Source organism: Sceloporus undulatus, chromosome 3 (genome assembly GCF_019175285.1).
Source record: "Sceloporus undulatus isolate JIND9_A2432 ecotype Alabama chromosome 3, SceUnd_v1.1, whole genome shotgun sequence".
NCBI lineage: Eukaryota > Metazoa > Chordata > Lepidosauria > Squamata > Phrynosomatidae > Sceloporus > Sceloporus undulatus.
The window spans coordinates 75,805,494-75,817,334 of NC_056524.1; the positions used below are offsets into that span (position 1 = coordinate 75,805,494).

The 11,841-nt window shown below is 42.3% G+C and overlaps 1 protein-coding gene and 1 long non-coding RNA gene across 2 annotated transcripts in view; one reads left to right on the forward strand and one right to left on the reverse strand.

Annotated features, from left to right (window-relative positions):
• The window catches only part of USP9X (ubiquitin specific peptidase 9 X-linked), a 361,613-nt gene that overhangs the window by 283,138 nt on the left and 66,634 nt on the right, over positions 1-11,841 (reverse strand). The window lies entirely within an intron of this gene.
• The window catches only part of LOC121925216, a 5,467-nt gene continuing 1,524 nt past the window's right edge, over positions 7,899-11,841 (forward strand). The window contains exons 1-2 of the long non-coding RNA XR_006102823.1: positions 7,899-8,019; positions 9,328-9,428. This is a non-coding gene — a long non-coding RNA (uncharacterized LOC121925216). The remainder of the gene's footprint in view (positions 8,020-9,327; positions 9,429-11,841) is intronic.

The window sequence follows — 11,841 nt, forward strand, 5'->3', positions numbered from 1 at the left end:
TGCTCTATGTTCTTAATGCAAGTATGCATGTAGACATTGCCATTGGTGAACTGGAATAATTTGCATATTTTAACAAGCTTGTATTTAAGCAATAAAAATTTCTCAAATAGACATTCAATCTAATTTAAATATAGTAATGATGAGAACATTGACTCACAACTTAAGGTTTTATGTAACACATTGCTCAAACCACAATATTTACCATCCAAATTCTGTGAAGGAAGATAAACACAAATCAACATGACCAGACTGGTCAACAAGACCAGACTGGCCTAATTTACTACTGGACAGAAAAGAAAATGACAGAACATATGTTGTCACCTGCATCTCCTAATCAAGAGCACTCCCAAATAAATCATCAGTGAAATACAGGAGCCCATGCTGCACAATGACATTTCCCTGTCATAAAATTTTAGTGTTACACTTTTTTTTTTGTTTAGACATATTCAGCCCTCTTGCCTTAAACAATGATTCACTATGTAAATATAAAGTACAGTACAAAGAATTAACAGAAGGTACCCAGAAGTTGGTACATTAGATGACACCTAATAGTGTGGAGTATTCTAAAAGCATGGTGTACACTAGACAAGAATCAATAGTGTACTGGACACAGAGATAATATTTAAGGCTTTTGATTGGATAACTGTGAGACTGAGCAGGTATCAGGAGAGAATAAAAAAGCTAAGTCTGAGCCACAAATTAGATATTATTAATATTGCTAATGTTTGCTCATTATTTGCTTGAAAGCAACAGACGAGACTGTATTCTGTCATGGATAATTGTTTGAATATTAGGATGAAGGTCCAGATGAACAAGATGGCTATATGATTTAATATAAGATGTCCCTACATATAAAGATATGGAATGCAATGAAGCTGAAGGGGACCTGAAGTCCCAGAGAAGGCTCAGGATGTTGCAGCTCAGGAAGCTGCAGAAGGAGAAACAGACTACAGACTCTAGACTGCAGTTGCTAGGACCTGTGGAGTGATGACAAGCCAAAGAGTCTTTGAGGTGTTCTTCCAGGCTAGAAGCCTATTTGACAGACAGGACTGTGATTCATCAGGAGAGGCCTTTCTCTCAGTCCCACCACCATCACAAGCACAGTTGGTAGGGACGCGAGAGACAGCCTTCTTGGTAGCTGCCCCTAGACTCTGGAACTCCCTTTCTAGAGAGATCAGAAAGGCCCCTTCTTTGTTGTTCTTCTGCCAGCAAAGACCTTCCTGTTCAGAGAGCCATTTAAAACATTTAAAACATCATGGCAGGTTACAGACTGCTATGTTTCCGCACCCCCCTAACCCTAGTATGCGCTCCGTGCACACAAAATGGCAGCGGCCGTTCCACACGGCCACCGCCATGATGGCGTCACGAACGCGCCGCCTCCAAATGAGGTGGCGCGGACGTGACGCCATCACTCTGCACAAGGGTGCTTAATGCGCCCTTTCAGCAGAGCAGGAAGGAGCTCCGAAATGGAGCTCCTTCCTGGTTTGTGTCGCTGGTGCAGCCGTGTGAAGGCTGCACCAGTGGTGCAAATCAGAAAGGGGCTGAGTGGCCCCTTTCTGGGAGTCCCCGCTGCTGTTGCCTTTTGACTTTTGCCACTTCCCTGCGGCCCGGAAAGCGGCGGATCGGGGCCTCAGTGGCTGCCGTTCTGGCCGCTGAGGCCCCGATACACCGGGGAAAGGCGCACCTACAGGCCGCCCCAAAGGGGCGGTCTGTAACGCACCCAAGTTTTCAAAGAACAGTCTGGTTGCATTGATTTAAAGTTTTAATCACTTTTATCTATTTTTATGGTATTTTATTCTATTAACATGCAATCTGTTTTACTATTGTAATAATTTAATTATGTTTTAATGTATCACTTTTGTATGTTTTTAATAGTATTTGTTTTTAAATACTGTAAGCCAGTTTTGGGGAAAAGGCAGCTTATAAATAAATATAGTAGTAGTAGTAGTAGTAATAATAATAATAATAATAATGGCACTCCATTGACTAGGTGTGTGTAGAAGTTTGAGTATTGGACTTGGACTCCAGGAGACAAAAGTTCGAATCCCTACACAGTCCTAGAAACCTCAAGGGAAATTTTGGGCTACTGACTTGCTCTCAGCCTTAGAGGAAGGCAATGGCAAGCCTCCTCCAATGAAATGTTGCCAAGAAAGTCCTATGAGTAGGTTATCATTACTTGGAATCAGTGATGTCACTAGGAAGTGCAAGGTGTGTGGCCTGCATCCAATGACACCCCAGAAGAGGGGTGACAGCCAGTAAGTCCTTTCTCCTGCTGTTGGATAACAATAGCAATAGCAAGTACATTTCTATACTGCTTACTAGTGTACTAAGCAGTTTAGAAAGTGTAAGCTAATTGCCCCAAGAAGCTGTAGTGACCTACAGAAGGATGCCAGGCTGAGTCAACCCGGAGCCCCTGGCTGGCACTGAACTCACAATCTTGTGGTATGTAAGTGACTGCAGTACAGGCATTTAACTACTGTGCCACCAGTGCTGCTACTTTGCCTGCCTTCTCTTCACCACTGTCTTGACTCTCTGCAAAGAAGAAGTCAAGACAGTGGAAGAGGAAGAGGGGCAAAGCACATGTCTTCCATCCCCTCCTGCTGCCTCACTTGCCAGGCAGTGCCCTTGGCTGGCCTGGGTGGGTAAAGGCAGACAAGCAGTTGAGGCAACAGGAGAGAGCAGAGGGATGGCAGGGTAGGCCACTGTTGCCTGGCAGCCCTTTCTGGCTCTGGCCAGCTGGCAAGTGAGAGAAGATGTGGGAGGAGGAGAGCAAACACACCTCTCCTGGCTTTGCTGCCACTGGGCTCCCTCCTCATGAGGAAGCCCCAGCAATGATGAAGGTGCTCCTTCCATCCCCTCCAACAGCCTCACTTGCTTGGCTGAACTCTAGAAGCTCTGGGCAAGTGGAAGGTTGAGCAAGTGAGTGCAGGAGGCAGGAGGGGCCACCACTGCCCCCCAGCAGCACACACCCTTCACCGGGTGACACCAAGCCTGGTTTGAGTCAGCCTGACAGCACATAACAATATGTAATGAGGATATAAAAATGGGGGAGGGGGAGGAACTTTAATTTCTGAGAATAATTATAGTGCTGTTATCAAGTTTGTTAATCATCTTAGTTCTGTTCCCCTAGATTTTTGTGGGGGATCTACTGCAGTAATGTACTGGTCAGTACTTAAATATAGGCACTCATTATTATAGTCCTTATAGCCGAACACTTTCTGCAGATCATATCTGCATCAGGAGCAGGTCTTTTACAAAATGAGTGGGTCCCCATTGTCCTTTCAAGGTTAGGCCATCCACAAAATACTTTGGGCTACCCGAGGGTATTTCATAATAGGACAACTGTGAGGATTACAGCTAAGCTCAGAGGGAACAGGGAAGCTTCCATGAATGGGGGAAAGGCATAGGATGACATATGTGTTTGCGTGCCTTCAAGTTGCCTGTTGACTTAAGGTGACCCAATGAATTTCATATTTTTTTTAGGCAATTCCTTTCTATGAAATATAGCCTACATCACCTTGTATGTGTTGGTAGTCTCTCATCCAAGTACTAACCAGGGGCCAACCCTGCTTAGCTTCCAAGATGAGACAGGATCTGGTGCATTTAGGACATTTAGGCCTCAAGGATGTTGTAGTCCCAGCTAATGAAAACATCTTGGCACTTTATCACGCTGAACTCAAATTACTATATTCATAGTATAGAATGATGTTCAGTTCCTGAGGCTACCAGCTTTTCTTTCTTTGAAAAAGACCAAGAGCTCAGTTTCACATCAATATAGCAAAGCATGCTAACATTTCTAAGCTCTGTCAATGTAGGATTTGAACAGCCATGGCACAGCAGCTCTTGGACTGAGCAGGAATGGGGTACTTTTCTCACAAGTTCAAGGTAAAATTGGCCCCGGAGCTCCCACTGAACCCTGGCAATCCCATTCCAGGAAAAAAAACAACCCACAGTGCCCCCCAAATGAACTATACATTCCCTCCTATTGGCCAGGATCACTGATAATCCGCCCAAAAGATACCTTTGGCATAAATCTAATTATTAGTAACAATTAGTGTAGGCTCAGGGAATCACTAGAACCTACATAAGCATTGAGTTGCCTAGTTCTCATTTATTCTACTCTGCTTTCTCATTGGATCTACTCTAGCTGGATCCAATACCTATGTTTACTGCAGTAAACAATCCACTTTGTATCAGGCCATTGGTTCCAATTTCTTTAGATACCACCTGCAGTACTGTGAAAATTTGCCACCAAAATATGCTTGATCAGCCACAATAACTAGAGCAGGAAGCAATTACGTTAAAAATAATATGTATATATTTGCCAAGGATAGCCCTACAATACTATTTCCAAGTTTCTGAAAAGCTGTCATCTGTACAGAGCCCAAGGCAAGCTCCTAGGGAATGAATCCTTCCCTGGAATCTCTTTGATGGATAAGTCTTCTAAGTACAGGAGCCTGAGGCAGGTTGGAAGGTGGCAAAATCTGCAAAACCTCTGTTTGCTTCCCAGTTGTTGGTAGTCTGTTCAGTGGTTAGAGCATTCTCCAGCATTTGTCTACTTAAGGAGGTTATTACTCTAATGCCGGATTCTCCTTTGAGTGTGGTCCCATCTGGTTGCAAATTGATTCATTTCCCTTTTCGCTAACTAGATCTGGGTGGTAGCTGCCTCTGGAATGTCTAATTAAATTACCAATTAAGGAGGCAAGAGAGTCCGTTCTTTGCTGGTACAGAACTGTGACACACCCAGTGCATGTGAGTTAGAAGGAAACATCTGGATATTTTGAACATTTCCGGGAATCTTGAGGGAGAACTAGAAAGTCACATGGGACCTGTCAGCCCAATAATACAATTGATTAACTCTTTTTCAAATTAAGATTTATATCCTGGCTTGTCTCTAAGATCTTTAGCAGCTCATGGTATGCTTGCATGGGAATAATGCTCACTGAATTTGAATGCGTTTGCACACAGAAACAGATGCTGCAGTTTGCCTGTGTTTCAGTGATAGCTAGATCTTCAAGCCATATCCATTCTGGTAAAGCTGGCACAACTATAATCTTCACTTATTGGCTGTAACATTGCTTGAACTAGTTTATACATTCATTTGCAGGTCATTGAGTGTAAAGTAATCATTTAATGTGTGAACCAACAGGACAGAAAGCTGAAGGTTAGAAACTGAAACTGCATTTTGTTATTTCTGTGTAGTCTAACTGGTTAGCGCAATCCAAACACACAAAATTCCTTGCCTATTCCTACCTATCAGACTTCTCCAACAAAATGCCCTCCAGATGTGTCAGCTGCAGAATCCCCAAACAAATAATCTAGCTCAGTGGTTCCCAAACATTTGTCCTCAAGATGTTTTGGTGTTCAACTCCCAGAATTCCTAACTGTTGGGCATGGCAGCTAGGACTTCTGGGAGTTGAAGTCCCAAACACCTAGACAACCAAAGTTTGGGAATCACTGATCTAGATGAATTCATCTGAAGAGCACCAGTTTGAGAGAAGCTGTTATATTTATATAAAATATTTTTTAAAAATACTTTAAAAAATCTTCCTACTAATTTTTGGATAACCAACAAGGCATAGCGGTTTGAATGTTGGACTGCGTACGGCTCTGGAGACCAGGGTTCAGTTCCCAGCTTGGCCATAAAATTACTGGGTGACCTTGGGCAAGCCACATGCTCTCAGCCTCAGGGGAAGGCAATGGCGAATCTCCTGTGACCAAATCTTGCCATGAAACCCCTGTGATAGGATTGCCATAAATCAGAAATGACTTGAAGGCACACAACAACAACAAAGTTAATTTCTCCCAGATTTGTTTTACATTCGAACATGATACAAGATATGGGCTCCCTCACCCCTGTATCCCATTGTTTCATGCAATGTACAGTAAATCTAACTGCCACAACATATGCCATGTAGCCTAAATCTGTTTGCTAGTCTTAACTAGAACAGATCCACTGATCCAATATAATGTACATTGATATTGGATCACAATTCAACAGTTAATTCAATGGTCTGCTTGGGTTGGGACTACCAACAGTCTTCAGGACAAAACTGCAAAACTACTTATTTCAAGAATTTAGTTGCTAAGGCATCCCTGAAGATATGGTCTTAATATCTTTCTCATGTCAGTATGATAAGTGTTCAAAGTGGATTGCCTGACAAACATTGAAACAAAGCTGGCGAAGAGAGCTGCTTCTTTTTAAAAAGGCCTAGAAAAGGGACAGAGAATTTCCAACCTGCAGATTGCCTGAATTCAGATGGCAGAGGGTCTGGAGAATTTTCCTCCCCAAAGGATCTCCCTCCTCAAATTTTGGTAAAGTGACTTTTTGGATTACAGCTTCCAGAATCTCCTAGCTAGAATGACTAGAGACGAGATTCTGGAAACAGTAATCCAAAAAGAGAAAATTTTCATTTCTCTACCAATTGGAAAAAAGTTCAACAGGGAAAGAACTCCTGTGTAATCTCCAGCCGCTACTGCTAGGACAAAATACCTGATGCAGTTTCAGGAAGTGCTCTATTTCAGGGAACTAAAGAAATGTACTGTTCCTCTAGAATTCAAAGACAATGTAATAGCATTTCTCTCTCTTTGCTCAGAAGCCCCCACTACCCTTTACCTTCCCTGCCTAAGAAAGCTCTGTGAAATTCACGATAAATGACAGATGATCTGAAGCCACACACACACATACACACACACCCTTCACCTTGCCCACACTTCCCCTTCCATTCTAAGAACTTTCCTTGCTAAAATGAGTTCTGAATATCAAGTTCAAAATGATATGCAAATATTGAGTGTCTTTGTGAATATTTGGTTATCACTACTGCTGCACAGGGATTGCTTGCAGAATGTGAACAAGGATGGCTAAAATAAAGTATGAGTCAACATCTGATGCTATAGGGGAAGGAAAGATCAGCCTGAGTCACACTGTCTTAGCTTCTGCTGAGAAAACTGTTGTTTTCCATTAATTCAGCTCTGCTCATTCTTCAGCTGTCATATTGTGCTCACTTTGACGCTTCTTCTTTCAGAAAATGCAATGACAAACCAAATTTCATTTTAACACATTCAGAGACATTTAAGTCTGGTCCAGACAATGGCTTCTGCTATGAACCTAATGGACCATTTAGACTCGTTTGTTGCAGGACATCCATATTTTTTGTGCTTCTGCTTCTGTTCTGTGGCTATCACACATCCACAGTGCCCAGATGTGTGTCCCTTCTTCTTTGAGCCCAGAATAATGTGAATAGAGCCTACAAAAGGCTCTATGCACATTAAAATAAGCAGACCTCCCTTTTTAAAATATTATACCTAAAATTCCCCAGGTTGTGTGAATCTAAAATGCATGAAGGATTATCTTCAGTGGGCAGATATTTGCATGAAGGTAGACACAGTTGTAGTGATTTGAATGTTGGACTAGGACTCCAGGAGACCGGGGTTCTAATTCCTGCTTGTTTGTGGAAACTCACTTGGGTAAGTCACATTTTCTGAGTCTCAGGACTTTTTCACACAGGGAAAATTGGAAAGTTAAACTGGTCACAATGCAGGGTCATCTAGGGCATAAGGGGCAAAATTTTGCAGTCACTTTTCAGACGATGCTGTACACAAACCGGTCAGATTCTAGACAGAAAGTGAGGTGAATCAGGAAATAAGCATTTTTGCAAAACTACCATACTGTATTTGCATTTCCATTTCATTTGCGAATTCACTCTCTTCACGTAATTGCAGCAGTCTGAAAACCAAGTCCCCGATCTTCCCTGTTCATAGATTTCCCAAGGTTCCTTGCTGTGTCAAGGAGAAGGAAAAAGCCTTGTTCTTAAAGGGATACACACACACAACAAACAACATACACTCCTCTTTCCCTCGTGCGGCTGCTCTCTCCTTCCTTCAGCAGGGAACAGCTGGTGAGAGAAGGCAGAGGGAGAGGATGTTTTGGAATTCCTCCTGTACAGGAGGGAGAAATGGAGGTCATGTCCTGGAAAAGGAGGGCATCTGGGAGTTTCAGCTCTTGCTGGAATCAAGCAGGTATATGGAGCAGCCGCCTCCTCTTTCTCTCGTGTGTGTGTGTGTTTGTGGTTTTATGGGAATTTGCAAAGGGAAACCTAAGCCTGCCTTCCTCTGAAACAGCTTCTGGGGCAAAGAAGGTTTTCCTCCCTGGTTTCCCTTCCCCCTCTGGAGCATGTGTGAGTGCACTTGTGGAAATGACAGTTTGGAGCATGTGCAAAAAAGTTATTTCCAAGCTAGCAATGGGGATTTGTCCTCATCCATTTGAAACCCAAATTCTCTTTTGATACACTTTCTTGTCTAAGTAATGTGTTTTGAACCCCTTGATGTGCTCTGTGTGTGATAAACATTAGTGATTTGGCTTGCTTTTCTGGGATGCCAACACTTTAACCATTTTCGGGATGGAAGCACATAGGTCCCCATGTGATAAAGTCCTCAGAGAAAAGCAATGACAAAATCTGTATGGACAAATCTTGCCAAGAAAACCCCATGATAGGTTTGCCTTTGTCGTAAGGTCACCATAAAACAGAAATGACACAAGGCACATAACAACATGGGGGTGGGGGTGGATGCAAATACAAGGTAATTAAATGTAAAAGATGTATACTCTGTGACAATTCTCTATAAAACTTAAGAAAATCAAAGTCACCATTCATAACAACAATCGCTTAGAGATAAACAAGCCTCCCCGCTTTGTTATATTAATGAACAACTGGTGGGACGTTAATACCTTCTTCTGCAACCGTCATTTCAGCCTCCATGGGCAAGTGTGTGTCCTTATTCTTCCACAGGAGCTTTTTAAACTCATATCTTTTTACTCATTGTGTGGGGGCAAACCAACAGATTTATTGCACCTTGAAGAGATCATGTTTTACTTGACATAAGCCTCCTTGAACAGTAGCCTACTCTAACAGGTGCATGGAATGTTGCCAGAGTAGGCAGATATTTATATATATATATATGCTGCGGGCAGGAAGTGAGGATAACAGGAAAAAGAAATGTAAAAATTACAAATTATCTCAGCAGTCATTGCTTAACATGCAGTTTTTGGAAGTGACAAGTATATCCTATACATAGATATGATATTCACACATACAGTTATTCTACAGTTCAGGTATTGCAGGGGTGGGAGGATAATGAAAATTGTGATTTAAAAAACCCTTTGTCCTTATTCAGGCTATAAGAGATAGAGTTAAACCTTCTGATGAAATCTTGTTCACCTCTTTCTTATTTAAATCTGTCTTGGAAACTCAGAGATGAACTGTCCTGGTAGACTGAGATATTCTGCCAATGTTTTGTGAATATTGCTGTCTCTGTTGGGATACTCAGGATGATGGTGGCTAATACCCCAAGGGACAAGATCAGAATTCAAAATGACCTGGATGGATTGAAGAGCTGGGCCAAGATGAATAAAATGAACAGGGATAAAGGTAAGGTACTACATTTAGGCAGGAAAGATGAAATGCACAAATATAGGATGTGTGACACCTGACTTCATGGCAGTACATGTGAAAAAGATCTAAGTGGGTAGACCACAAGCTAAGCTTGAGTCAACAGTGTGATACATCATCCAAAAATATCAATGCAATTCTAGGCTGCGTCAACAGTAGTGTCCAGCCTGAGGGGAATAACAGTAGTAGTAGTAGTAGTAGTACTAGTAATTTCTTCCCCACCTCTCCCCATGAATCGATGCTGGGAATAACAATAATTAACTGACCCACCACATCAGATAAAACACACTTGAAAGGACATACATCCAATTTAAAAGGACAAGATATACACATATGAAAGCAATCCACTCTATTTTGCTGTAATCAGACTTAACCTGGAAAACTATGTCCAGTTCTGGGCAGAAGGATATTTACAAGCTGAAATGTGTCCAGAGGAGAGCAACCAAGATGGCAGAAGGTCTGGAAACACAGCCTATGAGGATTAGAGGGGTATGAGAGTCATCTTTTAGTATCTGGATGTAGAAGATAAAACAACCTTGTTCTCTGAGGCTCCAGAGATAAAACACAGGCCAATGGATTCAAAAATATATTTCACCTAAATATTAGAGAAAAAACTTCTTGACTACAAGAGCTGTACAGTGGTGGAACAAATGCCTCATATGGAAGTGGACTCTTCTTTGGAGGTCTTCAAACAGAGGTTGGATAGCCATCTCTGAAGAGTGCTTTAGTTTCCTGCATGGCAAGGGATTAGATTAATAGCCTGTGCAGACCAGCCATTAAGGCCAGCCTGGAGGCAGAGTCAGGGTGTGGCGTCCACTTGATGTACACCCTGACTCCACTCCCATGGCATTGTGATGCTGTGCGTCATTTCACATGGCGTGCAACATCATGGTATTCCTCTGGTGCTGCGTCCACATCACGCAGCACCAAAAGAGCACATTAAAGCTGCGGCACTGCAGCTATTGTGCCCTTACCAGGGTGCAAAAAGGATCTGCTTTTTGTGGCTGCTTTTTGCACCCGAGAAAGGCCAGATTGGGGCTGCAGCATGCGGTTGCCGCAGCCCCAATCCAGCAAAGATGGGGGTGGCTAGAGGCCACCCTAGAGGCGGTCTGTACAGCCCTTTAATGGACCTTGCAGTCCCTTCCAGCTTATTAATTCCATGCATTTATGTGTCATCTTTTGTATAGAGAGTGGCCCTTTTGCCCTATATAAAATGCAATAGGGTTTTGCTGACAAAGGATGGCATGTATAAAAATCAGTTATGAACCCCCATGTTGTGAGTAACATTATTTTCTGGGGCCATTCACCTGTCTCTTGTGTTTGCAGAGAACTCTGTTCTCCACCCATTGTTCACATGATCACTTATCTGTTGATGAAACAGAGGTGGATAAAGGGTTTTTGATAACAGCAGGGATTTGCCTCCTCTTACTTCAGGGTCTGATTCATTCTTTGGCTGGATAAACAAACCAGAAGATAAAGCAAGTTACAGAGTTTGGGGGCGGGGGAAGTTAAACCCCAGAACAGATTGTGTATAGAAGCAGCAAGTTCTGAGAAAAGATGAAAGGAATAAAAAGTTCAGGATGTATAAACCTATGAGAAAAGACTGAAACTTTTCAGCATGTTTAAATGAAATAGGAGGAGGCAGAATCAGGAAGAAAATCCAAAGTGACATTCCCCAAGAACTTGTCTCCGTGTCTGTCATTGACCAATATATGCACTTTCTTTGAAGTGCATGAAATTACCACTGTTGCCTCCTGTTTGGAGTTTGCACATATATTTTAAAAAGCCTTTGACTTTTTATTTTCATAGCCTCAAGCCACTGCTTTCTAAATTGCTTCCACACTTGTCCCCTACCTGGGGGAATGTATGACTGGGGAATGAGGCAGGGGACTAGCAGGAAAAGCCAGTACAAATGAGTAGCAGCAGTTCTCTCCCTTCCCCACCCCATCCCATGCAAAACACTGTTCATATATAATTCCTTACAGTTTCAGAAACAATGGAGAGGTTGTCCCTTGTTTGAGTGTCCTTCAGTGAGCCAATGAAACGAACTGTTCAGCTTTGCTTTGAAACTGTGTGGCGGGATGCCCAGCTCCAGATAAGCAAGCAGACAGTTCCTGGAAAGGCATATCACTACTGGTCTGTCCTTCACATTACTCTGTGTGCATGTGTGAGATCAGATTGTCAGAGAGAGTACAAGGGAGAAGGGAAGATCTATCTTCTTGCAGCATTTTCTGGGAATTGTAAGCCTCACCTCTACTCTTGTCTGGGATATGATATAATAATAATAATAATAATAATAATAATAATAATAATAATAATAATAATAATAATAATAATAATAATAATTTTATTTATATGCCGCCCTTCCTCCGATCAGGGCGGCTTACAACAT